Genomic DNA, 6,000 nt, shown 5'->3' with positions numbered 1-6,000 from the left:
CCTCCCCTTCCATGATCAGTGAGGCTTCCTTCCTGGGTGGGGGGGAGTTACCCCAGGAGATGGGATTCTCAGATGATGAGAATACCACTGTTTCGGAGGAGCCTTCTTCCAAGGTCCTATTTATGCCCGCCTTGTTTAAAGTTCTCTTGGATAAGGCGAGACACACCACCAAGGTCGGAACTGGGGATCCCTCTGTGCCCCCCCCAAGGGATCCCGACATGGTCATGTTCTCTGCCACGGCCACCAACAAGGAAGAGATCCCTGCCCCTCCCTTGTTCCTAGAGGTTCTGACCGACCAGTGGGCTAAACCTTCTAATTTCTCTTCTCCAGGCAGTACCGACCGTCGGCATTATAACATGGAGCAAACCTTTGCTCAGGCCATTCAGCTCCCGACGGTTGACACCCCTGTGGCCGCATTGGTGTCCTCCTCCCTGGTGGTGTCGGGCGATGCGGCAGATAAGATGAAGCCAGAGGATAAGCGCGCAGAGCTTACTTTGCGGAAGAACTTCAACGCCACAGCGTGGGCCATTAAGGCGGCGGCCTCGGCTTCCTACTTTAATCGTGCCACGGTCATGTGGCTCAAGAAGCTGCAGGCACGCATTCCCATACAGGAGGACCGGATCCATCAGGATCTGGTCAAGATTCTGGCGGCGTGTCAGTTCTCAGCTGACGCGACCTTGGACACGGTCAAGTTTGCTTCTAGCGCCCTGGCCACCTCGGTCACCTCCCGTAGGCTCCTGTGGTTGCGCCATTGGCAAATGGACAACAAAGCCAAATGGGATTTGGCGGCTGCCCCCTTCAAGGGGCCCGATCTCTTCGGGGAGGCCCTTACTCGCATCCTCGTGGAGGATAAGGACAAGAAGAAGGTCCTACCCTCCACGGCTAAGAAGGCCGAGAACAAGTCACGTCCCTTCCGTAGGCAACGGTATAGGGCCCCTAACTTCGGCTATAACCAGCGCTTCTCTTCTTTCTCTTCTGACAGGCATTTCTTGGGGCAGCCCTTCCAGGACAGGAGCCGTTTCCAGGGCCAGGCTCAGCGGCCCTTTCGGGGGGGAGGCGGCCGTCCCTTCCGCAGGGGGAAGTGACTCGAACCCGAGTCATCCCATCGGCGGCCGCCTCGCTCTTTATGCGGACCGGTGGGACGACATCACGTCGGACGCCTGGGTTCGAGCCACGGTTCGTTACGGGCTCAGGTTAGAATTTCTCTCCACTCCTCCAAATCTCTTTCGGTCGTTCCCTCCATCCCGGAGTCGAGAGCGCCGCCGCCTGATGAGTCAGGCGATCGCCCACCTCCTCGAAATCCATGCGGTGGAGGCGGTTCCCGCAGGGGAACGGGGCCGGGGCCACTACTCAAATCTCTTCGTGGTCCCGAAGAGCACGGGGGGTTGGAGAGCAATTCTAGACCTCAAGCGCCTGAACAGGTTTCTGGTCTACAGGCGGTTCAAAATGTCATCGCTCAAGTCCATCCTTCAGGGCATCAGGAAAGGCGATTTCCTGGCCTCCGTGGATCTCACGGAGGCCTATCTTCATATCCCCATCCTGCCCGCTCATCGCCGGTTCTTGAGGTTCTCCCACGGGCCCCACCATTACCAGTACAGGGCTCTTCCCTTCGGCCTGGCCTCGGCCCCGAGGACCTTCACAAAGGTCCTGGCGGCTCTGGCGGCCCATCTGAGATCGGTCCCGGTCCACCTCCAATGTTATTTAGACGATGTCTTGCTTCAGGCGGGCTCCCTGTCTCAGGCCGTTTCAGATCTTCAGATTACCATTCGAAGCCTCCAGGCCCTGGGGTTCTCGGTAAACTTCGAAAAGAGCCATCTCACTCCCTCCACTCGCATTCTGCATCTGGGGACAGTCATAGATTCCAAGTTGGGGGAGGTGCGTCTGTCTCAGGAGAGGCAGGTCAGCCTTCGTCGGCTGACAGAGAGCGTTCGCACAAAGCGCTCCGTTTCCATCCTCTCTCTGTCGCAGTTATTGGGCAAGATGGTCTCTTGCATAGGGATTGTCCCGTGGGCCAGACTCCATCTTCGGCCCCTTCAATGGGAGCCTATCCCCTATCAGAGGGGACAAATGAGCAATTCCCTTCAGACTCTCCGCATCTCGACGGGGGTCCGTGCATCCCTGGTGTGGTGGCTCTCCCCGGCCATCCAGCGGGGGTGTCTGTTCTGGGAGCCGAACAGGGTGACCGTCACCACAGACGCGAGTCTGTTCGGGTGGGGGGCCCTGGTGGGCTCTCGGATGGCTCAGGGCAGATGGACGGCCTCGGACCTCCGTCACAACATCAATTGGCTGGAACTGAAGGCCGCGCGTCTGGCTCTGAGTCACTTTCGCTCCTCGGTGGAAGGGAGCCACGTTCTCATCCTGACGGACAATGTGGCCACCAAGGCGCACATCAATCGTCAGGGCGGGACCCACTCGAGAGCCCTCTGGCTGGAGGCTCTGCGATTGGGGTCGTGGGCGGAGAAACACTTACAGTCCCTGGTGGCGGAGCACATCTCGGGACTCTCCAACGTCCAGGCGGACTGGCTCAGTCGAGCAACTCTGGACAACGGCGAGTGGCAACTCCACCTGTCGCTGTTCCGGGAGATCTGTCGTCGGTTCGGGTCCCCCCGGGTGGACCTGTTTGCGTCTCCCGAGAACACACAACTCCCGCGTTTCTTCACCCGTTTCCAATCCAGCTCGGCGGAGGGCACGGATGCCCTCAGGAGCCGGTGGCCCCCGGGCCTTCTCTATGCCTTTCCCCCCATTCCACTCATCCCGGGGACCGTCAGGAAGGTGGTAACGGAAAGGGCCCTGGTCATTCTGGTGGCCCCGTTTTGGCCCAGGAGACCCTGGTTTGCGGACCTGGTTCAGCTGTCGGTGACTTCCCCGTGGAGGATTCCGCAGGGGGAGGTGGTCTTACGGCAGGGGGCCCTGACTCACCCAGAGCCTCAGTGGCTTCAGCTGACCGTTTGGCTCTTGAACGGCAGCTTCTAAGGGGGGCTCATCTGTCTTCCGGGGTCATTCGCACCATCGAGGCGGCCCGTCGTCCCTCAACGACCCGCATTTATAACTCCACCTGGGCAGCGTTCGTCCGCTGGTGCTCCCCCAAGGGCATCTCTCCCGACAGAGCCACCATCCCCAACGTCTTGGATTTCCTTCAGAAGGGCCTGGAGGACGGGCTCTCGCAAAACACCTTGCGTCGCCAAGTGGCGGCTCTGTCCTCGGTCTTGGGGGGGGCGGGATCTTCTTCTCTTTCCCAGTCTCCTCTGGTCAAGCTGTTCCTCAAGGGGGCGGCAAATCTCAGGCCTCCCCCCGTTCATAGATTCCCCACGTGGGATCTTCCGCTTGTCCTCAAGGCCTTAACGGGAGCTCCGTTTGAACCTCTCCGCTCGGTGCACTTGCGCTTCTTATCACTGAAGGTGGTCTTCCTGGTGGCCATCACTTCCGCCCGGCGTATATCCGAGCTGGGCGCCCTGTCTTGTAAGGACGACCTCTGTCATTTTCACCAGGACAGAGTGGTCCTTCGCCTTGACCCGGCATTCGTCCCCAAAGTAAATACTCCCTTTCACAGGGCTCAGGAGATCGTCCTGCCTGACTTCTGCCCGAGTCCGTCCACTGACAGGGAGCGTCTTTGGCATCGTCTGGATGTCCGCCGTGCCTTGCGGATCTACCTCCGGCGGACCAAGGATTTCCGCAAGTCGGAGGCCTTGTTCGTCTCCTTCCTACCTGGAGCTCTGGGTTCGAGGGTGTCCTCGGCTACCATCGGCCGTTGGCTGCGTCAGGCCATCTCGGAGGCCTACGTGGCCTCAGGGCGGCCGGTTCCATCAGGCGTCACGGCGCACTCTACAAGGAGCGCGGCAACCTCGGCAGCGTGGGCCACGAGGGCCCCGTTTGAAGACATCTGCCGGGCGGCTACCTGGGCCACTCCAACCTCGTTCATCCGGCATTATCGTCTAGATGCTTTCGCGTCGGCGGACGCATCTTTCGGTCGTAGGGTCCTACAGGGGGTGGCAGCTGAGGCTCCCCTTGGTTCCTAGAGTTCCTGTTCTCCCTCCCTGGGACTTTAGCTTGGGTATGTCCCACGTGTGACCATTCCCTCCTCCCATTCTGGAAAAAGGACGTTGGTCTTACCTGAACGTCTATTTTCTGATGGGAGGAGGGAATGGTCACAACCCGCCCTGGGTTCTGTCTGTTGGGGCCAAGGGGAGGGCCCGGGGGGTGTTTCCCGGGGTTTGTTGTGTTGTTTCTTGTTTTTCAGTTGTACCGTTCATGTTCGAGAATCTGGGCTAGCAATGGACAGGCACCGGTATTTATAGATTTCCTCTCAGCCTTGGACCAATCAGGTTGTGATAAAACCCACGTGTGACCATTCCCTCCTCCCATCAGAAAATAGACGTTCAGGTAAGACCAACGTCCTTTTTCCGAACTACTCAAAATTTACGCTACTGGTTCTCCAGAACTGTTCAGAACCTGCTGAATACCACCTCTGGTTTAATAACATTTGTTAGTCTGAAAAGAGGCTATTAGAATCCTTCTGGTTTAAAACTTCTTCGACTTATGACCACAATTGAGCCCAATATTTCTGTTGTTAAGTGAGGCATTTGTTCAGTGAGTGCCCCATTTTACAATCTTTCTTGTCATGGTTGTTAAGTGAATCCTTGCAGCTGATAAGTTAATAACCTGATTGTTAAGTGGATCTGGCTTCCACATTGACTTGTTTGTCAGAAGGTCGCAAAAGGGGATCATGTGACCCACAGCAACGGTCATAAGTATGAAGCAGTTGCCAAACATCTGAATTTTGATCACGTGTTCATGGGGATGCTGCAAAGCTTGTAACTGTGAAAAACAGTCATAAGTCACAGTTTCCAATGTCATTGTAACTTTGAACGGACACTAAATGAACTGTTGTAAAATGAGGAGACAGATGATAGATTAATAAGTTCCTCCTTCCATTATGAAAAAGTGGGGCATAACTTGCAACTTAGTTGTAAATTAAATGTGAGATTGATCATAACAGAATAAAATAGAATGCTTGTTTGTTTGTTTATTTTATACAGCCACCTATTATATGGCACTGACTCTGGACATAAACGAGATTTCATACCAAAAAATCAACAGTCCAAAGCACAAAATGGCTGAGGTTGCAAAGAAAACGTACCATTATAATGGAGAAAATGTTAATAAAAACCCGGCAGCAAATCTTGTCAACTTTGGGGAGCAGCAACATCTTTTAAAGTTTTACAGAAGACTAGTAAAGTTGAGGACATCTCTGAAGGCATCTTGTTCCCCAGAGCAGTTGCTGCAACAGAGAAGTCCCAGCTCCAGGTGTTGGCTACCATCAGTAAAACCCGTCAATGATATTTATGGCTAAGCTGGTTGTGATACTGTCCATCTCAAGATTGTCTTTCTTTGCCCTATCGCAGGGGTGTCAAACTCGATTTTATTGAGGGCCGCATCAGGGTTGCGTTGACCTTGGGGGCCGGGGCAGGGGGAGTGGCCAGGATGGGCGTGGCCAGCTCAACATCACTCATAGAGGCTCCGTTTTCAGCCACGATGCCCTCCTACATCCCGCATGCAGCCCTCCCGAGATCCTTTTTCACTGGCAGACGGCTGCAGGAGGACGTTGCAGCTGAAAACAGTCCATCAGGCTTGCGTATGGCCCTTCTGAGCTCCATTTTGGCTGGATCTAAGCCAGATTTAAGCACCCTTCTGGCCACATCCAGCCTGCAGGCCTTGAGTGTGACACCCCTGCCCTATCGGAACTAAAGGGAGGGCGCATACTCCAGGTCCCATTCATTGATTAATGTATCTAATAGGATTTCAGGAACATAACCTTCTCTCTTGCAGTGCTTGCCCTTTTGAAGAGCACCTCCCCAGAGATTCAAATGAGCCCCACCCGTCTCTCCTTCAAGAAGTGACACAAGATGCTGTGTCACTGTGGTTAGGGATGGACATCTATGTCAAGGATGAACTGGTTAGCTGCCAGATGTTCCCTCCAGGCTAACCACTGTGTTTTATCTG

The sequence above is a fragment of the Thamnophis elegans genome, chromosome 7, assembly GCF_009769535.1.
Source record: "Thamnophis elegans isolate rThaEle1 chromosome 7, rThaEle1.pri, whole genome shotgun sequence".
In the NCBI taxonomy this organism is placed as follows: domain Eukaryota; kingdom Metazoa; phylum Chordata; class Lepidosauria; order Squamata; family Colubridae; genus Thamnophis; species Thamnophis elegans.
The sequence above is the reverse complement of the archived record's forward strand: the minus strand, read 5'-3'. Positions refer to the sequence as shown.